Below are 23,809 nucleotides of genomic sequence, written 5' to 3'. Positions count from 1 at the left end.
GTGCTGGCGCGTCTCCACGCTTCTTCAGCTCCGGTCCCTCCCTCTGTGCCGCCACCTCTCCCCACAGAGCTCCCGGGTCTCACCTGACTGGGGGTTTTCCTGTGCCCGTGGGCAGAAGCGGCTCCTACTCCCACGATCCCCTCTCCCTTTTGGGGAGGCGGCTGGGCCTCAGACCTCCCTGTCGAGGTGGTTGTCTCCGTTGTCCTGAGAAGCCCAGATCTGGGCGGGCTGTGCGGGGAGGGAGGGATGGGTGTGCCTTGGGGCGCGGGTGATGGGGACACTGAGGCTTGCAGGGTCCTGGGGAGTGGGGAGCCACTGACGGCAGGGGCCTGAGCCTCTGGGTTGAGGGGAGTCAGCCACCAACTGGGACCACCTGCTCTGATGGGTTGTGTGAGAAATAAATGTACGTTGTGTCGAACCGCACACTCAGGGCCTGACCCGGCCCAGAAGCTGGTGGGTTGCTGACGGACACACGTCACAGGATTCCGTCTTCTGGTACTTCCTTGTCCCTCAGCTCACACCCCAACACCTCCAACTTGCTGCCATTGTATGGGCGGGAACCCAGGAGGCCCGTGAATGGGGCTTCCAAGGGCTTGTCCCCCCAGAGCCAGGAGGCCCACATGGCTGGGACAGCAGCACAAAACTTGGTGCAGAGGGTCCCCAGTGTTCTGCTGTTTTTGTGGCAAAAGTTACCAGGCATGTTTTATGTCTTTTCATAATTACAGTCACTTCAGGTTATTTTTACTGGATTAGTGGGGTAACATACTCATTGTAGAAATTTTTTTTGAAGTGTAGGAAATAATTCAGAAAAAGTTTAAGTCACCCGTGGAAACATCCCACCGAATTCATGGCGGTGCACTAGATGCTTACTGCTTGGCTCTGACTTTGCTGAGGATTTGGGAAATGTCCTCTGAGGGCTGAGTGCATTCTGAGGGGACACTGGGGAGTGCCTGTTTTCTTGTAAATGACGACTGTGGTATTTTGCCGAGCTGAAAGATGCACCGATTCCGTTGTAACCCTTCTTGTCCTCAGGATCAACTTATGGAAGTGGGTTTCTGCGTCGAACACCGTTGTTTAGGTGCTTGTGACAGACGGGGTTGGGCGGCCCCACACAGAGCCACACCATTCTCCTGTTGGCAGGGGGCATAGCCCCTTCTCTTGAGAGCCTCGGGGACGCTTGTTTCACTTCTTATTTATTATAGAAAAGTCTGCAGATGAAGCTGCATCATGATTAAGGAGACACTGGTGATGCGTGAGCTCCGTGACACCCCATGCTGGGACGTGGCACGGCCTTCGGTCCGGAGTACCGGGCACAAAGTGTGTCTGTGAGCTTTGACTCGTGCCAGAAAGCCATGGGGACAGAAAGTCATTAGGAGCAGCCCGAGTACAAACGAGTCCCCTCTGCGGGGTAGACATGCTTCTGTGTTCACAGGTCCCAGTGCTTGGATGGAGCGTGAAGGTCCTGGACTGGAGGTTCTGGGTTTTGTTTGTTTTTCTTTAAAAGCTTGGGAGCACAAGCAGAGCGATTAAGTGATTGACTCATTAGAGAGGGCTTTAGTGAGTCCATTCAGTGAGGCCAGGGAGGCCCAAAATGTAAAGCCTTGGTTTGGGATTTCTATTGGTTGGGAATCTTTCCTTTAAGAGAAAAATGCAAAATGGTTTAAGCATTAGGAGGGAGTGGATGGAGTCAGGTTAACTTGACGGCCCAGAAAAAGACAGCATCAGGTGTGGTTTGACCTAGGGACTCCATGTCATGAACCAGGGCTTGGTTTCTTTTCAATCTCGTTTGCGCTGCTGTGGAGTTAAAGCTGGCCTCCCTTGTAGCACCACGTGGCTTCTTGTTCCCTTAATTCCTATAGGAAAGACCGTGACTTTCCCCAGTGTTAGAGGCCGCTCTGGATTGGCGTGGGTCTCAGGCTGATCTCGTTGCTTGGGTCTGGGGCATGGAGTGTGTTGACTGGTTTCTAAGCCCACCTGGGTGGCTGTAATGGAATCCCACGGATGGAGACTTACGGGACAGCACACGTTTGTGCATCATAGTCCGGGGTCTGGAAGCCGAGGTGGGCGTTGGGCTGGGCAGGTTCTGGTGAGACCCTTTCCTGGGTTGCCGCCAGCCAGTCTCCTGCTGTGTCTTGACGCTGTGGGAGGACCAGGGAGCTGTCTGGGGCTTCTTTTGTAAAAGCACAAATCCTGTTCATGAACACCTCACCCTTGTGTCCATCACCTCCCAAAGGCCTTGGCTCCTGACTCCGCCACGCTGGGACTTAGAATGTCAACACAGAGATTTTGGAGGGACATGGAAAACTGGGTCCACAGTGCCGAGCGGTGCTGGAGGGGAGGGAGCAGTGAGCTTGGGGCAGAGCTGGTGACCGTGACCTGCGTGCTGTGGATGGCTAACTCTTTTGTATTTTCTTGTCCGCGAAAGAGAAGTGGGTTTAGGAGGGTGGTGCTTGCTGCTGAGCTAGCTGGCATGTGGTCCTGGCCTAATTCCATGGGGTAAATACCCCCATCAGGGCAGATCTCAGGCGCTCTCCGGTCCAGCAGTGGCTCTTGGCTGTCCCGCAGGTTTCACAGCCGAGGAGGGGCAGGTGGGCTGTGTCCTTCCCATGAGCCCTGGGTGCCACATGCCCTGGCTGGGTGTGGATGCTGGTGTGGTGCCAGGCACGGATTAGTCTGCCCCTGGTGTCCCGGCTCTTGGGAATAACGACTCTTCATCTTCCTACCCGGGTACTTGGGATTCTTCATACAGGTTCACCTTCCTGGACTGGATAATAAAAGAGGCCCCTGGCGGCGTCTGGGTCACTCCGCAGCTGTGGGTTAAATGTAGCCTGCGTCTCCGGGGCGGGTCTTACTGCTCTCTTAACCAAGCTTACACGTCTGCCCTGATGGATTAAAGGCTGACAGCTGGGAAAGCTGATTTAGCCCACGGCACTGGAGGGACAGGACACCTTCTTACCACCTTCCTGGGCTCTTCAAGGATTTGCTGGAGCAAGTCAGAGACCTCTCTGCCTCTCCACATCCTTCCCTCTGTCTCAAAGGAGGAGGTGACTAGTTTCTCTGGCAGTGAGAGGTGGGCTCTCCAGTGAGACATCCTGCCCCAGGGCCTTTGCATGTCTATGTCCTCTACTGAGAACTCTTTCTCGTGCGCTCTGTATCTCCCTATCTCGGCATGCCAGCCGCTCCTCAAACTCCAGTCTTTCCTCAGGGGACACCTCCTTCAAGAGGCCTGCCCTGCCCACCTCACCCCTTCCTTTCACCCCTTCTCACTCTGCTTTCCTCCCAGCACAGCTGCGAGCGGACACGGTCCTGTTTGTTTGAATATTGTCGTCTCCATCGTCCCCGCTGGAGTGTGGGACAGGGTTTTTAGAGCAGGGCTGTGTCTCTTTCTCTCCTTTGTTCCTGACGTGTGTTCCGTCAGTCTGGGGATGAGTGGACAACAGACATCCGTTTCCAGGATGGGTGACCCGGGCAGTCTCTCCTTCCTTCCACATTGAAGGGATCTGGTTTCTTGTCTGTGAGAAAATTTCAGTAGAAACCTGCTGCTTTCCTCTCAGTTGATGATGGACCCATGGGCTTTCTCACTCTGCACTTGGTGCGGATACTGCGACCATTCCCACGGGGCTCCATGTCCCGCCAGCTTCGTGGACATGATGGAGCGAGCGTGGTGGCCCGTGCGGCTGCCCGCCGGGGTGAGTATGAGCGCTGTGAAGCCTTCAGCCAGCGTGTGTCCTTGTGCTCAGGTGGGCGCTTTGCCCTATTCTCCAAACGGCAGGTGGCCATTTCGGGGAAAGCTGCATCTTAGGGACTGCGGGCCGGCCTGTGTGTCAGGCCCCTACGGAGGGCAGCTGTTGGAGGCGGAGAGTCATAGGGGTTTGGAGAATTGGGGATTTCAGGGTCGGTCTAGCCTAAGACTCGCACTCAGAAGCAAGAGTCCGGGTGTGGATTTGTGCAATCCAGGGCCGGACGACGCCGAAGAGGGCTGCTGGCTTTTAGCCAGCCCCTCCCTCCTGTGGGAGGCAGTGTGGCTCCCTGGGGAGTCCCAGCACCTGAACTCAGCCCACGGAGGCCACCGGGCTCAGCTCCCATCATGCAGCCTGGCCCTGCAGTCTCTAGCGAGGAACTCGGTCCTCTAGTCCAAGGCGTGGCTGTGGTGCTAGGCCTCGATTCCTAAGTTGTCGCCGTCGGGATTAACGTGCTAATTCAGGGGAACACGTTGAACAGTGCCTGGCACTGAGAAGAGGTACATCGATGTGTTACTGTTGGTTGTGAAAGAAGTTGAATGCTTCGTCCCGGGACATCTGACTTCCAGGACAGACTACAGAGCTCCGGGCAGAGCAGGGGCCTCCCTGAGTTCGGGGTGGCCTGGGGCGTCCTGGAGAGTACCGCCTTCTCTCTTTCAGTCGGTCTTTATTTCTAATTTATCTAAAGCATTTGTGTGTGGGGATGGTAAGAACACGGACTAGGGAGGGGCGCCTGGGCGGCTCATTTGGTTGAACCTCTGCCTTCAGCTTGGATCATGATCTCAGGGTCCTGGGATGGAGCCCCACAGCGGAGCCTGCTTCTCCTCTCCCTTTGCCGCTCCCCCTGCCTGTTCTCTTTCTCTCTGTCGAATAAATACATAAAGTCTTGAAAACAAACAAACCAACAAAAGAACACCGAACTTGGGGTCTACTATCTGAGCAAAATTTCAAGTGCAGGATATGGTCCTGGTCACCAGGGCACGGCATGGTGCCGCAGACCCCTGAGCTCACTCGTCCTGCACCCCCGATGTGGAACAGAATCCACAAATAAAGCCACGTGCAGGCAGCTGGCTGGTCTGTGACCAGGGGACCAAGGCCTCATGGAGGGGGAAGGACGGCCCTGCCACAAATGTGGGGAAAACCGGATCCCACGTTCACAGGAACGCAGCCGGATCCTTAACAGACAGCAGGCACCAACTCTTTACAGCAAGGCCGGGAGGTGGAGGTGTCCTCGGAGAAGACGGGGACAGTGAATACAGTAGCCTGTATGGCCATGTCTTTGGTGTCCTTGTACCAAAGCCAGGATGGTCCGGGCCCCGAGGCAGGGGTTGTGGAGGCCAGTGAGTAGACACGGCATTGACTCCGGACTCTACTCTGTTCAAGAGGCTTGTTGTGAGGACAGGAACAGAGAAGCGAGTGCGGCCAGCGAAGGCTTGGCCTGATAGGAGCGGACCCGAGTCCCCGGCAGCCCCACCGAGCAACCCCGCCATGGGGACCACATAGCCATTGCATGAGGGCGTGGCCTCACGTGGCTCATTTCCGGTGCTTTCCCAGCGGGGTCACCCGCTTTTCCCCCCAGGACTCCAGGACCAGCAGAGACCAGTGTGCTTTCCTGCTTTATGCTCCAGTTAATTCCAGGCCCTCGGGAGCACCTCCCAGCCCACGAGGCTGAGGAAGGGAGAGAACGGGGTGTGACAATGATGACGCAGGGGCAGGAGCGCGGCCGGAGCTGGAGTCCGCACGCGCAGGGGCATGAGGACGGGCTGCACGTCGAGTAAACCATCCGTCGGGAGGAATCCTTCGCCAGCCCCGGGAGGCCTGTCCCCGAGGCGCCGGTCCGGTGGAGTGATCTGGCCAACTACCTAGCTTTCTGTCTCGGAGCCGGCGAACAACAGAATGCTGATGAGGACCATCGGATGCTCCTGCCATCTCGTGAGGATGGTGTGGCTTATGTGGCTCGAAACAGACTGTTAGGGACGAGCAGCCGTCGGAGAAAACAGTGGGCCTTTCCACGATTGCAGAAACGGTCTCAAACCTGGGGAAGGCGGCCATGGTCGCTTCATTTGGCTTCACACGGGCGTCTCCCGTCTCTGCTTCCCGTCGCTCCTGGTGCTTGGCTAGTATGGAACACAGGTCTTCTAAAGGCCTGTGTTAGGTATTTCTTGCATATTAGAACAGAAATTTTTCCCCCTTTGGGAACACCAGCGGTGGGGAGTAGTACCCCTTTTCTCTGTCTCTGCTGACCTATGGCGTCCGGGGCTGCTCATGACCGGGCTGTGGGGACGCCCAAGTCCGGACTCGTCCACCCTCCGTGTCTTCCTGAGTCCCGCGCGCAGGCACCTGCTGCACGAGCTTCTGCCGGTTCAAGCAGATGCTCTAGGTACCGCGCTGAGAACGGGCTCGGAGCAGAGTATATGCTCGATTGAGAGCTGCTGGTTTGAACAGTAATGGCGGAGAAAACCGATTTCCTGAAACCATTTTATTTCAGAAAGGAGCGCTGTACTTGACCTCCATTTTGGAAATGAGAACATAAGGCTGAGGGTAGGCTTCACTGTGCTGGAGGCCTCCACGTGTGGTCGTCCAGGGGAGCCTTTGGCAAGGGCAAAATCAATTTTCACGGGAGATGGTTATGCCGATGGAATTGCTCCTGTGTGGCAAACAGGTTTAATTAAACACGGGGCATCGCTCCTGGGCCCTGAGCACAGGTTCACGGTGTCCCGGGCGCTTGCCTGGCTCTCGTGCTCCATTTCCTTTGAGTAATGGTGAGGTTTTCCCAACAGTGTGTTCCTTCCCCCTTGTCCCCTTGTCCCTCGTGGCTGAGATGGTTAGAATCGGTGAGAAACTGGGAGAAACCCCACAGGAGAATCGACAGCCCATGGACTGTCGTGTGGCGTGTGGCTCAAGGTGGGCTTCACCATTCGGACCGACAAGGACCGAGGCCGCAGCGAGCCGGGGCATGTGCACCTGGAGCGGAGATGCCGGGCGCCGAGGCCCCCTTGCAACATGGCTAATTTGTGGACCCATCCAAGTGTCTCTGGCTCTCAAGAATTATTTTATTGACTTGTGTCTCTGGAGAATGTGGCAGCCTGGCTACTTTTCCTGGGGGGGGTTTTTTTATCTCAGCTTTCAATTTTCACTTGTTAATGTTCTGACTGTCATTCAGGGCCAAGCGGAAACACAAGGAAATGAAATCTTTTATTGCACCACCAGTTACAAAGGCCTGTCGGAGAGCCAGGCGCCACTCCGAGGGCCATGGGTGTAGTGTCCCAGACTCTTGTCCCCAGACAGTGCATGTCCCACCCAGCATGTCTGGCTGAGACCCACGGGGTAAAGAGGCGGAAGTCCACGGACCCTGGCTGGTGTACATGCTTGTTGTCTACGCAAGAACAGCAGCTGAGGTGGTGGGGTGCTTTTTGGGGTCAGTTTTTTTTTTAAAGAAAAAGGTATTTAAAAAGTATTTTTTTTAAAAAAGTATTTATTTGACAGAGAGAAACAGCAAGAGAGGACACACAAGCAAGCAGTGTAGGAGAGGGAGAAGCAGGCTTCACGCTGAGCAGGGAGCCTGATGCGGGGCTCGATCCCACGACCCTGAGATCATGACCTGAGCCGAAGGCAGAGGCTTAACCCACTGAACAACCAAGATGCCCCTTTTGGGGTCAGTTTTGAAAAAAAATTAATAAATGTTTTTAAAAAGATGAGTTTTCATGGGGCGCCTAAGTGGCTCAGTGTGTTAAAGCCTCTGCTTTCAGCTCAGGTCACAATCTCAGGGTTCTGGGATGGAGCCCCGCATTGGGCTCTTTGCTCAGCAGGGAGCCCGCCTCCTCCTCTCTCTCTGCCTGCCTCTCTGCCTACTTGTGATCTCTGTCTGTCAAATAAATAAGTCAAATCTTAAAAAAAAAAAAAAAAAAGATGAGTTTAGGGTTAACAGGTTGATCAGAACGTGAGGCTCCTGTGTACCCCCTGTCCCTCCAGCCCAGAATCTCCCAGGGCTAGAATGTGGGGGTGCATTTGCTACAAGGGATGAGCCAATATTGATACATCGTTACTAACTAGAGGCCATGGTTTACCTTAGGGCTCATTCTGTATTGTCTGTCCTGTGGTTTCAGCGGAATGTATGATGACACGGGCCCTCCATCATGGGACCAACAGCGTTAGCCTCACTGCCCCCACGTCCTCCGTGTCCGTCCCTTGCCCCCTCACTCCCTGGCAGATAATTATCTCTTACTGTTTCCGTAGTTGCGCCTTCTCCAGAACATCCTGGAGTTGGAATCGTACAGCATTCCGTCCCTTCACGTTGGCTTCTTTCATTTAGTGATGTGCATTTAGGGTTTCATGGCTTGACAGCTCCTCGCCCCCTGATGCCGAGTAACATTCCACTGTCTGTCCCCCTGCTGGAGGATACCTTGCTTGCTTGTGAGGGTTCTTTCCAGCAGATCCCAACCCGTGGACTGTTGCGAAGTGGGCAGCTTTAATATGTATCCATGTGGAGAGACCCTGGAGAAATCAGGAGGGTGACATTGAGATGTCCGTGCTTTTGGACACGAAGTAAAAAACTCACAGGTTTATCTCCCACTCACACTCTGTGTCGTGGGGCCCCAGCTGGTGCTCTGCTCACACCATCCTCACTCTGGGGCCCAGACTGGTGGAGCCAGAAAAAGAAAACAGGACAGCAGTTGTCATGGTAGAAATAAGATGTCCACAGCACACGTCCACTGGAGTTCGGCACTGACACGTTCTGCGGAACAAATCTTCATGTTCTGCCCACCCTGCTCCCTTCCTGTCATCAGGTCTGGTGTAGACATCACCCCAAGAGAAGGCTGTGCCCAGTTGTCCAGATCAAGCACACGGCGTCCACCCCAAATGCTCCCTGCCTTCCAATGCTTACTGTCGGTGCCCCGTTAGAAAGTGCGTTCTCCGAGAGCAGGGCTCCCATCACCTCGTCTTACAGCCCACTGCACCGTAAGTGAGTAAAATGCTCCATAAACTTTTGTTGACTCAAAGGATGAATTCATCAAATAGCATGTTACACCGGAGAAGCCATAATATTACATAAATAATTAATGTAATTAATTATTATATTAGTGAATTCAAGAAGCCAACCCAGTAAAGTGAAGGTAGTCTAATATAAGCCCAACTCTGGGATTATGTCATCAGAGTAACAGGATAATGGGAGCTTTGGGGCACATATAAGGAACCCTGAAATTAATGAAGATGGGGTATTTGTCAAAGTATTCTCAGCAACTGTTTGCTGGGAGAAAATATTTCTAACACTTGATCAGGCCACGGATGTTGGAGGGCTGTTTGTTATCGCAGTGTAGCCTAGCCCATCCTGACTGATGCATATTCCAAGGCCCGTTGATGTTGAAGGCTTTATTCATTTGCTATTTCTGCAGATTTCTGAGTAGCTGCTTCGCCTTGACACTGTGCAGGGTGCTTAGAACTCAACACAGAATGTAAGAGGCAGGGTCCCCATCTCCTGGGAGCTGGTGGTCTGCTGGGGGGACTGTGGTAAGACGAGGCACTGGCCTGCCTGATTTGTGGTTCCTTGCTGCTAGTCGAGGTTTCTGGACACCTAGGTGGTTGGGCCTCTTCCCAACTTGGTTCTTCTTAGCTGTATGCATGGGGCCATTCTTTGATGCTGTGACTTCTAATGCCATGGTCTCTGGCTGCTGGAGGCCTCACTGTGATTGTGATGCATGTAAAACCCCAAACCACAGGAAACTCTGGGGCTGGCTGGACGCCTTCCTCTGACTTCATTGTCCTTTAATTTTTCTTACATTTCTACCTTCTGTCTCTCCAAATAGATATAGTTCTGTCAAGGGAGCAGGAAGCTTAATCTGGAATCCCTGCTTTTTCTCCCGGGGATACGACCCCACAGCTGATTCCCTCTCTGTCATGCCTCTCCCAAGGATTCTTTGGAGGGGAGAGACTCACACGTGGAGGCAAAGACGGTTGTGTCCTATAACACTACCCATTGTCAAGACACAACTTCTACCAGTGGCTCAGAAAGCCATGTTCTTTCCATCGGCGTGACTCATTATGACAGATATGCCTTGTGCTGAACAGTTCCCCTTTGGAGATTGAATTACCGTCCTATTCAGCTGACACAAAGCAGTTCCCAGCCGGCTCGGGCAGCCCATGAATAAGTAAACAGTCTACCAGCTTGATGCCGAGCGCAAGGCTTGGAGACGCAGCGGGACTGGCATACGGGTAGGGGGGCAGGAAGCCGTCTAGGTGGCCCCAGCTACTGCGTCCTCCGCACTAGCGGGTCAATCCCCGGCATCGTGTAAGTACCACCGCGGGGTGTGGGGAAGAGTCTGACAGGTTCACGAGATGGGGCTCAGACACCAAAGCAGAAAGCCAGCCTCCTGGGGGCCCCAGCTAGAGACGGGTGCCCTCATGGATTGAAAGATGGACGGGGTGGGTATTTGGAAACCTCCCAGTTCGCGATAAGCTCTGGTCCTAATGCTGCTGGGTCTTAACTGTAGTTTCGATGACTGTGACGTTTCGTTCGGAACCTGTCCCCAGGCCAGTTTCAGGCTAGGAGGGATCCTCCTCCCCAGGGTTCTGTCCCTGCTCAGCGCGGAAGGCAGAGGAGTCTCACTCGTCGCGAGGCTGGGCGTCCCACGGCATGTCCTCGCAGTGTCACTCCCGAGGGAGATCTGTTCCCCTCAAAACTGGGTCCGCTTCCGCTTGGCTAGCCATCCCATAATGGGCATTAAAAGCAGGACATTTTCAAAGTTACGATGTGTCCAGCGGAAATTTTCACTCCGGCTTTGTATCTGAATCTGGGGAAGCGTCTTCCACTTCGCCCAGGCCAGCTAATGAGACAAGGTTTAGCATCACAAAGCCTTTAGATAATGAGTGTAATTAGCTAATGAACATAACTGCGGCATTTTCAGTCTGTAGACATCAGATTTTTGTTGAAACGATAAATGTGAAAATGTCAGCAGGCTCACGCTGGTTCTAAGGCCGGTGGATTCCTTTTAATCTTTTCTGTGTAGGGAGACCCGTGGAGTAAGTAGTTGGTTGAAGTGAACTGAGTTTATTCCCAATGTTAAGCAGCAAGAACTGGGTCTTGCCTCGTGGTGGAAAGATTTCTCCTGGACTCTGTGATGAATGTGTTTGTGGGACAGAGTTTGTGGGCAGAGTTTCGTGTTGTTTGGGATTTGAGGAGTCAGCTGTAAAATGTGCATCCATAAATCACTGCTTTTCTTTCTCTATCGGCCTGAACGGCGCTGTTAATTAAAACTTTATATGAAGCGATAGTCGAGCTCCCCATTCCATTTCACTTCAACATCGTTAGACTCGGTTATACACTATCCCTCCAAGGCATTATCTGGCCGGACCACGTTTGAATTAATAATAATCATTCTGCACATGTAAGCAGATAGGGTAGTTCTTCATGCTTTAGAATCAGGAACACGTTCTCCAGTCAGCTTGCTGAGGTGCAGACACAGTGGAACCATCTAGTCCCTTTGATGAGGGCAGGAGAAGGGCCAGAGAGCAGGGGGTGCGGGGCAGTTGAAGCAGTGGCGTCCCAGGGCCTGGGAAGACCAACGGAGAAAGAGGTGCTTTTACTTTTTCTGTGCCAGGAGCACCAAAATTTGCTAAATGCACAGAGGCTAGGGATTCTTGTCCTACCTGACATTTTTTTTTCTTTTTCATAGAGCTAGGAAATAACCTCGTAATGTGGGAATTACTATGCTTTTCCATATTCTTCTTATTTTTTTAAATGTCATCCATAACTATTTCTTTGGGAGAACACAATTCCTTGCAGGGACAAGACGGGTAGATGGGTGACTGTAAAGCCTCTGGTGATTTGTATCAAAAGGGCATAGTTGCTCTGCCGGGTGAGGCTCTCGCTGGTGGTCTCTGCTTTGACTCACTTTCCACTTGACCCATTTGATAGTGTGTCAAGACCTCCCCGTGCCTCTCACTGCTCGCTGCAGTCATTCCCACAGCGCTGGAGGTGGACGAAAATGTCGCACCAGGTGATTTTAGGGGGCGTATAGATATTTTGTAGAAAGACCTTACTCAATGACTGTTTGTTTCATGTACCTTAGTGAAAAGACACAGCACGTGCAGTGAGTTAATGTAATAGTGTAAGGTTTCTTTTGAAACAGGGTTCTCACATGAGGACTTCATTGAGTTCCCAAAGTAGACAGGAGCACACTTTTTTTTTCCCCCTGAGCTCCAACTGCGTGTTAAAATTTAAAGTGCATGTGCAAAATTTAAAAAGTTAACAATGGGGGTGCCTGGGTGGCTCAGTGGGTTAAGCCTCTGCCTTTGGCTCAGGTCGTGATCTCGGGGTCCTGGGATCGAGTCCCGCATGGGGCTCTCTGCTCAGCAGAGAGCCTGCTTCCCCCTCTCTCTCTGCCTGCCTCTCTGCCTACTTGTGCTCTCTCTGTCAAATAAATAAATAAACTCTTAAAAAAAAATAAAAAGTTAACCATGGTTAACGGTATATAACACCAGCCATTTCCTACCTGGTCAACTTTTTACTGCCCAGTTTCTTCACTCTACTTTTAATACTTCTATTAATTTCTTCTTTAAATAACCTCAACAATCCTAAATAACATGCCCATGCTGCTGTCCTGGAGTGGTCCGTTTTTGTAGGTCAGAAATAGCACCTTCTGTTAGGGTGGATCAGTGGATCTTGAGTGATTTTGTCCCCAGGGGTCATGTCTGAGATATTTTCATTTGTCCCAGCTTGGGGCGGGAGCTACGTTCCTGGCTTTGGGTTGCTACTAACAGGGATGCTGCTACATGTCGTACAGGGGGCAGGACAGCTCCCACACCAAAACACTATCTAGCCCCAAATACCTGTAGTGTGGAGATTCAGAAGTCCTGTGGCAGATGAAGATTTAGTTCTTTTAGGCCCCACCCCAACCTACACACGCAGTTAAATTGCTACTTTCGTGGAGACGTTAATGAGAGTTTACCTTGCTCTTATGTACATATTGTTAACTAGAACCAGGGAGTGGCTGACTGCATTTCTTTCCTTGCATGGCTTTTACTTTTCCTGGAGTTACCCATTGCCTCCCTTTCCATTGTGCCATTTGCAATCCACATACCGAAAATTCTTTCCCAATTCTCGGACATTTCAAGGACTTTCCTGGAGTTTCCTTTCCACATGATACTTCACCTGTAAAACCTCTGTCTTCTTGCTCCAAATCGATTACTCGAGATCTGAGGCTCAGCTGTCACCCTGGAGTTTCTCTTTGTCACTGTGTAGTAGGATCTACTGTTCCTTACATGCTACGGCTTTTCTTTTCGGGTTTCCCCACTTGTTTTACTGCAGCATATCCTCCAGTAATTCCCCGAGAAAGAACACACTGAAAGCAAACTTTAAGACCCTTCACATGTGTGGCAGTGTCTCTCCTTAGTCCTCCCACTGGATCAACTGCTTTTGGGGTTAGAATCTGAAGTTGGAAATAATGTTCAATCAGATTTTTAAAAGGCATTCTGCTGGCTTCCAAGATTGCTGCTGAGAAGTTTGATGCCCTAACGTACTTTTGTTCCTTTTAAAAATTCTGACTTTTTTTTTTAAACTAGAAGTATTTAAGATCTTCTCTTTATCATTTATCTTCCCAAATCTCATGATGCTCTTTGGTGTGGTTTCTTTTCATCCATTTCATAGTCCCCTCATGAAATCCTTGAATATATAAATCTTTCTTATATATTTCCTTCAATTTTTGTACATTTTCTCTTTTGGGAAATCTTAGTAAAAATTGGACCTCCTGGATTAATCTTTAAAATCTTTATTTTGTTTTATATTTTCTAGCACGCTAGGAGATTTCCTTAACCTTATCTTCCACATCTGCCATTTAAATGAAATTCCATTTTGGCGAACTTCTTTCTCATCTACAGAAATCTGTTTTTGTCTTTCATTGTTCCCTTCATAGCATCTTGTTCTCTTTCTGTTTGTAAAGTTTTGTTAGGTTGGCTGCACTATCTCCTCCCGGGTTTTATTTTTATGGACATAGTATCATCTTCCATGTTGGAATTTTTTTTTTAATGTGGTAAGTCATCTTTGGTTGGTATTTGGTTTTGGAGGAAGGTTTAGATGGCTTGGTGGCTGCCAAGGGAGCTTCTTCATGGTGGGCTCTCTCCAGGGCAATTGCAGGGAACTAAACATTTTGGGGTGGAGGTTCCTAATGTCATTATATGAAGGCCTTTGCTTGTGATTATTATTTCCTACCAAAAAGAAATTTCCAGGCTCCTGCCTAGTTTGAAGGTCGTGGGGAGAAATGCCCACCTCCCTACATTATGCATGTGGTCTGGGGAAGGGTCGACACAGGCAGGTGCTCATTATGGTGCCCCACTGCTCTGAGCTCCACCTGCTGCCCTGTGTCCCGACTCTCTCATTCACTGCCTCAGGAAATGAGACTCCAATCTCCTGTCTAGACATCTTCCCTCCGTATCTCGTCTGCACATCATTCTAAATCTTATTAAAGTCTAGCTTGAATAAAGTTATACTTGCATGGTTTGGCCTCCCCTGTCAGACTGTGGGTCCTGGAAAGGCTCACTCTTATTTATGTTTGGGTCTAACAACTGCCAGGAACTTGGTAGGAACTTAGAAAACGGTTGTCATATTGAAATAAATTGAATTTTGCTCATACAGACTGTTTTCCAGTTCCAAATTCCCAGTTGAACCCCAGATTGCTTCCAAGTGTTCTTCCCCAACTCATGTAGTTACTCTGAACACTGGACACTTACAAAGTAATGGATAAAACCTAAGATAATGCAACTTATTTTATCCTGTGATTCTACAAAGTTCAAAAACATCTGAGCAACAAAACAAGAGAGAAAGAAAAGAACTTCTGGTATTTTGATTTCCTAAGTCAATTGAAGGTCTACCGAATACAGAAATTTCTAATTTTTGAATATTTGGTGGTGAGATGGGAATTTCTGGAGAGTTTGCTATAAGCTCATTGGTTTTTACCTTGATTTTTATTCATTAATTTGCCTTATGGTAACACTTGTAATGCACAGGCATCCATCATATTTATCTAATTAAGGATATATTTAGAGCAAGCCTGGACGATTCGTGGTCTCCGTTGTGTCCCTTGTTGCCACCAGCAATGACATGTCACTTACACAAGGAGGGATAATTAGTCTTCCCACAATTTCCCTTGGCACATTTGGGAGCTAGGAATTTTACTCAAAGCTTTGTGTCAGGGTGTGTATGTATTTTTGCTTGGCTCTACAGCAGGAAATTTGGTTGAAGGCAAAGAAAAGTGTCAGGCTGGGAAGGCTCTGCGTTAAGTCTCAGCTCTGTCACTTACTAGCCCTCTTGATGCTATGAACTGGCAGGTGGCTTGTTTGCTGACCTGCCCTGTGTCTGAGGCATAGAGGAAGCTGAAGGAGGCAGAAAAGCCAACTAACATGCCATTCTTTTGTGATAGAGGACCATATGCTTTTTTTTTTTTCTTTTTACAGTTTAGAAATGACTCATCATACCTGAAACCTTGGGGTCCAGAAGACGCACTTGATCAGACCCAACCTTTGGAAGACCCACTCGGCCATTTTCCACTTGGTGTCCCGAGACTAGGAACCCAGCGGTAGAACTCTGGGGTGAGTTGTCCTTTCTTTCTTCTGAGGTTCTACCCCCTGTGCTGCCGGGGTCTGTATCCATATTTTCCTTGTGTAATCATTCCTTCAAGATGTTTATCAACGCCAGCTCTGCGTGGGTTGGCTGGGGAAGGCTGAATGGTGAGTGAAACAACCGTGTGTACTCTGTGGAGATACCAGTGTCCCGAGGGAATGCCAGTGCAAAGGTCCAGGGGCGAGAAAGAGCTGAATGCATGGGAAGTGGTTGTCCGGATACAGACCCGGAGAGGAGGTCATTCATGTCCTTACAGGCTGTGGATAAGGATCTTAAGTCTTAAATCCGGGCAGTGGATGGATAGCAGTGCAGATCTTAGATAAAGGAGTGACAGGATCAAATTTGCCTTCTACAAGGATTACACCGTGTAGCCTGGATGAACGGCCGTGGTGCCTTGGACCAGTGTTTGTGGTGGAGATGAAGGACATTGGAGCAGTAGGTTCTGCCAGTTGTGATGGGCTGGGCAGGAAGAAGTGTGAGAAGGAGTGACAAGCTGGCTTTTGGTCGCGAGCAGAGACAACATGGTGGAGGGGGAGGCACCGTTTCCTCCGATGAGAAAGACTGAAAAAGAATCAGATTTATGGGTAAGACTTGGACTCAGTTTTGCCCTGATGCTCAGTTTTCAGTTTGAGTCACACCCAAACACGGGAAGATTAGCAGATGGCCAAGGGCAGGGTTCAGGAGAGAAATCCGGGCTGGCTTGCTCATTCCTTTATTCTCGGGTTTGAGGGTTCTCATGTGGAGGTGTGGTCTAGACACAGGGCAGGGATGCACATTGTGTGATCATGAGATGACTTTGGGGGTGAGATTAATAGCTGCTGCTTTCTGCAAAAGGCTTTCATGTGCTAAGTGGCTGCCCAGGCAGTCGTTGCCATGGTTGTTAGTCAAGCATTTTGAGCATGAAGCAGAAGGTAACCAGCTGATCCTTTTTAGTGCCCCTGTCTAAGCTTGGTTTTGGGGTTGGTCCTGATAAAATACTGGGTGTAAGTCTCACATGCCAGTAAACAGGGTGGTAAGGATGACGGTGATGGTGGACATGGTTATATGGGGGTGATGGTGGCGGTGATGGTGTTGATGCTGGTAGTGGTGATCATGATGCTGGTGGTGGTGGTGATGGTGATGGTGGTGGCAGTGGTGGCAGTTATGGTGATCGTGATGGTGGTGATGCTGGTGATGGTGATGGTCATGGTGGTGATGTTGATGATGGTGATCATGATGGTGGTGATGGTCATGGTGATCGTGATGGTGGTGATGCTGGTGATGGTGGTGATGGTGGTGGAAATCAGAGTGATCATGGTCGGGTTGGTGAAGACGGTGACAGGAATGGACTCCGCCGGTATGTGTTCAGTAGACTTGAGTTCACACCCAGTCCCCTGATTTCTATTTTATGTGTTCATTTTCCTGGCAGGAGGCAGAAAGAGCCTGTGTGTGAAACTCAGCTGTTTCAGATTTAGGATATGTACTTGGTAACCATTTGTTCTCATTACTACAGAGCCAAAAACATTTCGTCATTTAGTTAGTAAATGCAGGGCCCTGGGAGATGGGAATACGCCTAGAAAACACTCCCAGACCTTCTCTCTTTCATTATTATTGGTATAACCGTGTCTGTTTCTACAGTGGATGTCATTTATAACAAGAGATGTTTATCTGTGTGCCCTCAACAGACAAATTGTGTCATTAGGAACACTTTCTCTTTTCTCTCGTGTCTGAACTGAGTGATGTGCATCATTACTAGTGTGTAATTCTTTCAAGTTCATTTATTCTGGGTGCCCTCTGGTGCCCAGACGTTACTCGGCTCTCTTAGGGGTAATAGACAGGTTATTTCAAAAGCTTAATATTTTTTTGGATGTTTTTTTATTTTGGTCGTCCTGGGGTTGAAAGCAACAGAAAGGAGTGATATGCATGTGTGGATCTTTCCTATATTCGGAACGGGCTGATCTTTTTTATTTTTTCTGATAGATTGTTGGCTGCTCGGGATCGCAGATGCACCATTAAGTTATTGCGTTTAAATTTAGCTCTTGTTCTCACTTTGGAAGGGAATGGAATGTTTGAATTATTTCACCGTGAAGGGAGAGCAATTAGAAAATAGGTCCTCATGGCTTTTCGAAACAGGAGGTCTAGCCAGTGGGTCTCAGCGGGGGCTGAGGCTCACTGAGAGGTCCCTCGGCCTGAAGGAAGTGAAAAGGACCTTAAAAACGCTTTAATGACTGCAGGGTTTAGGCTCTCCGAGGGCAGCAATTTACCTATAAATCTGCAGTGATATTTATTCTCAACACCACTACATCCTTCCCTCCAGCTGGGGTTGGGTCCCCTCTGTGTAAATAAATCATTAAAATAAACACAGAGTCACGTGTCACAGAGGTGTGTCAAGGCAAGAAGCTCAAACCCATATAGATCTGTGGGCAATCACTGTGCACCACTGTATGTTCTCTCCTGAATTTGCAGATGACCCCTCCCCCAGATCTACACATGGGCACACACAGACACACTGTCTTGGTATGTGGACGCATCTGCAAACACAGCGTGGGGTCTGTGTGGTGTGTGTCTAAGCATGTGCACACTCTGCCCTGATAGTCTTACAATGAGTGTGTCATTGCTCAAGCAGTAAATGAATATATTCAATTTGTAAAAACCTGAGTGTTTTTACTCTCTCGCTTTCACTGAGCTAGCCACTGTCAACGGTTAAGTCCTTTTGGATCCTGTTCTGCATATTAATGTGTGTGTGTGTGTGTGTGTGTGTGTGCACGCGCACAGCTGCGGAAATTCAATTATAATATATGTGCTTCAAAAAAAACCATATGGATTTTTCTGCAGATTCGTATTTTTCTGGTTTTAGACTGTTTCTCCGAGATCTTTCCATGTTAGCATATTAGCAGACTACCTCATACTGTAGAGAGTTTGCGTGTTATCCAGTGGTAACTCTATAACAGTGTCTTGGCTTGGTCCTTCCAGAACAAACCCGACCTAGGGATTCAGGTCGACTGGCTTAGCTGCGTGGGGATGCCAGGAAACTTGGGAGCACAGTGGGGAAGCCGGGCAGCAAAGGGAGGAAGTCTGGGCAGGCCAGGCCATCCAGCTGTGTCCACTGCGGGCTGTGGGGCTCCTCCATCCTGTGGGGACACTCCCAGAGACAGCAGGACATAGCATGGACTCATCCTACCCGAGGGAGGGGGTCTGGGGTGTTTAGGCACTGCCGACACCCTGCTGCTCTGGCTGGGCTGTCTTCCAGGTGTGTACCTGCTCTCAGGTCTTGCTCGCCCACAGGCGTTGGTGGTGAACAGTTTTTCTGGTGTGCGGACGTGCTGCGAGGGGCTCTGGGCGGTCGGCCTGGCTGCTGAGCGTCCGACAGCGCTCACTGTTAACACGCACCTATTTAATGAACTAATGGCCCGTTAACCAGCCATGGTTAACCACGTTCAAGGACGACCCACAGTACCACAGTGACATCTTCATCCGTCCTTACCCGCATGCACATTATTCCAGAACATCTGCAAGTGTGCGTGTACTTCTACGTGCACAGAAATGGATAGAAAAGTTAAAGTTTAAAAAGCTGACTCTGTGTTTGTTTTCGTTATAATCCACTTTTTAAAATTTTTATTTCATTTTTAATTTTTATTCATATATTTTTAAAAGGTTTTTCTTTATTTTTTCGATAGACAGAGATCACAAGTAGGCAGAGAGGCAGGCAGAGAGAGAGGGGGAAGCAGGCTCCCTGCTGAGCAGAGAGCCCGACGCGGGGCTCCATCCCAGGATCCTGGGATCATGGCCTGAGCTGAAGGCAGAAGCTTTAACCCACTGAGCCACCTAGGAGCCCCTATTTTTTATTTTTTCAAGGTAAGAGTTGATGGCATTTTAAAAATTAACATATAATGTATTATTTGCCCCAGGGGTACAGGTCTGTGAATGGCTTACACAATGCACAGCACTCACCATAGCACTTACCCTCCCCGCTGTCCATCGCCCAACTACTGCATCCCTCTCATCCCCTCCACTCTGGCAACCCTCAGTTTGTTTCCTGAAATTAAGAGTCTCTTATGGTTTGTCTTTCTCCCTGGTCCCGTCTTGTTTCATTTTTCCTTCCCTTCCCCCCATGACTCCCCACCCTGCCTCTCGGATTCCTCATATCAGGGAGATCATATCATATGAACCGTCTTTCTGTGATTGACGTATCTCGCTCAGTATAATACCCTCTAGTTCCATCCAGATTGTTGCAAATGGCAAGATTTCATTTTTTGATGGCTGCATAGGATTCCACGTATATACACCACATCTTCTTTATCCATTCATCTGTTGGTGGACGTCTGGGCTCTTTCCATAGTTTGGCTATCATGGACATTGCTGCTATGAGCATTGGTGTGCTCATGTCCCTTCGGATCACTGCGTTTGTATCTTTGGTGTAAATACCCAGTAGTGCGATTGTTGGGTCGTGGGGTAACTAATTCTGTTGTCAAGTTTTTCCTTATTTATTTGAGAGAATGAGAGGGCTAGCAGGTGGAGGGGCAGAGGGAGAGAGAGACTCTCCGACAGGCCCCGGATACATGCAGAGCCTCACATGGGGCTTGATCTCATGACCCCGAGGTCACGAGCTGAACTGAGATCGTGAGTTGGTCACTTTACCCATGGTGCCAGCCCAGGGCCCCATAATCTGCTTTTTAAAGTCTGCCGTGCGTCATGAGTCTGCCTGGTTGCAGGGACCGCTCCGTATTCGTGTGCGGGCCGTGGTCTAATCTCCTGACTTCGCACATCGTAGGCGTTCGGTCAATATTTGTTGAGGCCAGGAGTCACTCATGTGGGGAGGAAATGACCTAGCCTTATCTTGGAAGTTCGGCCCAAACCATCTGCTCTTTTGCTACATCTCAGATGAGTTGTATCACTCCTTCCTCCTGGGGTTGAGAGGTGAGAACAGGTGAGAACTGTTTCTCCCAGAACTGTTTCTCCCAGCCGGGAGCTCTTGGAACAGCCCGTGGGGTCGGAGAGGGAGCGAATCCCTCTTCTCTGCTTCTGTGGAGAATTTTGTCTGGACGGGCCTGGGATGGACTGCTGGGCTGTGACTGTTGGGCTGGTGATGGCAATATGGAAATCCAGCAGTATTTCTGGAATCTTCTACAGGTTACAGAATAGACAAAAACAGCCAATGAGACCCAGATACAGTTATATATTTACTTGGGGGAAAAAAGGAATTATGTATTAGAAAAATTTAACTATCATTTAACCAGTGATTTCATGGTGGCAATATAAAGCTTCCTTTTTCAGTGTATTTCTTTCTTTCTTTCTTTTTTTTAAAGATTTTATTTATTTATTTGACAGAGAGAGCACAAGTAGGCAGAGTGGCAGGCAGAGGGAGAGAGAGAGAAGCAGGCTCCCTGATGAGTAGGGAGCCCGATGTGGGGCTTGATCCCAGGACTCTGGAATCATGACCTGAGCTGAAGGCAGAGGCTTAACCCACTGAGCCACCCAGGTGCCACTTGCAGTGTCTTTCTATCTGTAAAACACTCCTGCTTGTTTACGGAAGAAGAGTAAGTTAATAGTTGGCACACAGAGGTGGTAAAACTCGTGAGGTTTGGGGAAACCAAGGCAGCCACAGTCTTGTGAGCTGCAAGCAGCCCCCATGCCTAGGACTGTGGCTGAGACAGCCTCTAGATATCGCTGGCCCTCCGGTTCCGGGGCCTCGCTTACAGGACAGACTGTCTCGGCATAATGTCGTTTGTGTGGAAATGTCTTGTTACAACGGTTCTTAATGTCATTACCCTTCATGACTAACACAATTATGTATTTTAAATTCCATTTTCTTTCGTTCTCTTTTTTTAAATAGACAACACAAAGTGGAACGGGCTCTGTTGATATGGAAATCTTGGTGCCCTTCTCAGGGCAAGCAGGTGGTGCCGGTGGGTCATTCACACACACACGGCCCATGCGGTAATGGTCCTCGGCTGGCCCACCAGGGCAAGGGAAAGCAAAAGGGAGTGCAAATGTGATTGGCAGGGGCTTCAGGAACTGCTGTGAAGCTTGCACTTTCAGCTCTGGCATATGGGTCTTGACAGCGTCTGTTTCACTCTGGTCTCTTGGCAAACCCAGACCCTGCAATGAAGTTTGCTTGGCTCCTTTTTTTTTTTTTTTTTTTTTCTTCCCTATAGAGAAAGGAGGCTGCTGTGTAGCTAAGAAAGGTCTTTGGGGGCTATGCTTTATGCTATTGTATTTGTCACGGAAAGTTAATGGACCGGTACAATTGAAGAGAGGGTAGTGTTAACTTCAGGAATGGCTTGATCCAGGAGCTCAAACAATGTTTTGGGAATTTCAGTTTCCTCTGTGTTGGTTTTAGTTTTAATCAGAGCCCCTCAATCATGGGTTTATCATTCACAGGCCTGGTGCTCTTTCCCCACCATCTTGACACATCTACAGTTAGGCTCAGACAGGCGGGCAGAGCTTCATACTGTCACAGCTTGGGCTCCCTGCTTTGCGGTAATGGAAGTCTATCACCTTAACACTCATCTTTCAGAAGACCCATTTCTTGAAGCCCTGTGATCAAGCTCAAGACTTTCCAAGCTCCCCCAGGGTAATCACCCCCTCTAGAAGAATGACCATGCTCCCTCTTTACCGCCAGGCCACCTCTTCCTCCTGTGGAGGGGTCTATGCCTGTGCATGCCTCTTCAGCCAGTCAGCCAGGGCCTGTAGGTTCCCATGTGTTCAGTGGGTTGTGTGGGCAGCCACTCTGGACCACATGGAGGTCTGCGGTGAGTTGAACTGTATTTTCACAAAGATGTTGGAGTCCTAAAGCCCAAGACTTCCAATCTTTTCAAAGTTAATTAAGAGGAGGTCATTTGTGGGGAACCTGATCCAATGGGACTGGTATCCTTATAAAAGGGGAAATTTGGCCATTTAGACAGATGTGTGCAAGGAGATTGCCATGGGGACGGGAAGGCAGAGACCATGGGAATGCTTCCACAAGCCAAGAAATGGCCACGGACCACTGGCCAACACTAGAGGCTGGGAGAAACGCCTGGACCGGATCCCTGACTGTGGGCGTCCAGAGCTGGGATCCAGTAGATTTCTGTTTGGAGAGCTCTGTCGCAGCAGCCCTTGCACACCCACGCAGGGTCACTGGGCAGCAGCAGTATAACTGAGTTCTGTCTCAAGCAGTGGACATTTCTAGGGGAAACAGCAGGAAGGAGAGGTTCTAGGAATCTCGGCAGGGGCGGGTATGAAGGGATTGTCCTCTACGAGATCCTGCCAGGGGACATCTGCTCCAGCCGCTGCTGGTGGTCTTTGGGTCTCTCTTATCAAGACCTAAGTTTAAGGGGCTGATGTTCAGTTGGCCGGGCTGGGCTCAAGAAACAAGTGCGGGACCCCTGTCTGCCTTTCTCAGCAGATCCTTCAAACACAGCCGTGGTGCGTGGCCCGAAGGAAAGTGAGTGGGGCCCACAGTCCTCCACTCCCATTGTCGCGGGGACCCGAGAGCCTCCTGGTCCGCGTTGAATTGCTGGGGTGGGGGACAGGCTCTGGAGAGACGCTGCCGGCCTGTGATGCCTCCGAGAGCATGGCGGCCGGGAGAGTTCTGTCCCACAGGTCGGTTTGTTTGCTCCTGGAAACAAAGGGCCAAGGACAGTGTGCCCCCCCACTGGGTGACGTCCTTAGTGACCCTGTCCAGTTGCCGTGTCTAGACTAAAGGCGTTTTGGATTTGCTGCCCAACGTGGACTTGTCCCTGTCACCAGTTAGTCACCAGGCAACAGTGTGTCTGCCCTGCGGAAGCTCTTAGCAGGGCCCAGCCAGCGGCCCGGGACAACAGAGAGCCTTCAGGTTCCAAGAGGAGACCGCCAAGGAACGTGAGGGCGGGTGTAGCTGCGTGTTTAATCCGTGGCCGCAGACTGTGTCTGGTTCCTGTGACGACAGGCCTTTGTTAGAGGAAGGATCCTTCCTCATTAGTCTCTCCGGAAAGAAGTGCCCGTGCCTTTCCTGCTTCCCGTGAAAGCATCCCAGGCCTCTTAATCCAGAACTATGGCTTTCTAGGTTGATTTCTCCTTGATTTCATTCCCCACTGGGTTGGTGCAGGTGAACTCCAGCAGAAGCTCCCAACTCTGCAAACCTGGGAGGTGTAGGTTTCTCAGGGCGTGGGGGTGTGCTTCCCAGGGAACCAAGAAGCCAGGGGGACACAGCGGTGGTGTGGTTGGTGAATGGCATCAGTATTTCCAGCAACCGGAATGTTTTTCTTACACATTGTGAGCACAGAAAGCTTCCAGAGTACTTGGGTCATGGATTGGAGGAATACTAGCCCAGAGGAAGACATACTTCTCTTCCCAGGTAGCTTCCTACAAGGTAGTTTTTTTTTTTTTTTTTTTTTTTTGTTTTGTTTTTTTAAAACAGCTTAGAGCATCAGCTCTAAGCCCGTGAACTTGTGGCTTTTAGACAGACTCCTCTCTGATGAAAGTGAGTGGTGGGTTTCAGACTCCCTACCTCCCCTGC

The 23,809-nt window shown here is 50.0% G+C and overlaps 1 protein-coding gene across 4 annotated transcripts in view; it reads left to right on the top strand.

Annotated features, from left to right (window-relative positions):
* RIMBP2 (RIMS binding protein 2) overlaps positions 1–23,809 on the top strand; it is a 203,029-nt gene that overhangs the window by 28,681 nt on the left and 150,539 nt on the right. For all 4 annotated transcript variants that reach the window (XM_082698197.1, XM_082698198.1, XM_082698199.1 and 1 more), the window contains exon 2: positions 15,186–15,320. The gene's annotated coding sequence lies outside the window, so the exon portion shown is untranslated. The remainder of the gene's footprint in view (positions 1–15,185; positions 15,321–23,809) is intronic.

The sequence above is a fragment of the Mustela nivalis genome (genome assembly GCF_964662115.1).
Source record: "Mustela nivalis genome assembly, chromosome: 14".
In the NCBI taxonomy this organism is placed as follows: Eukaryota; Metazoa; Chordata; class Mammalia; order Carnivora; family Mustelidae; genus Mustela; species Mustela nivalis.
Note: the sequence above shows the minus strand (reverse complement) of the source record. Positions and strands in the feature narration are given on the sequence as shown.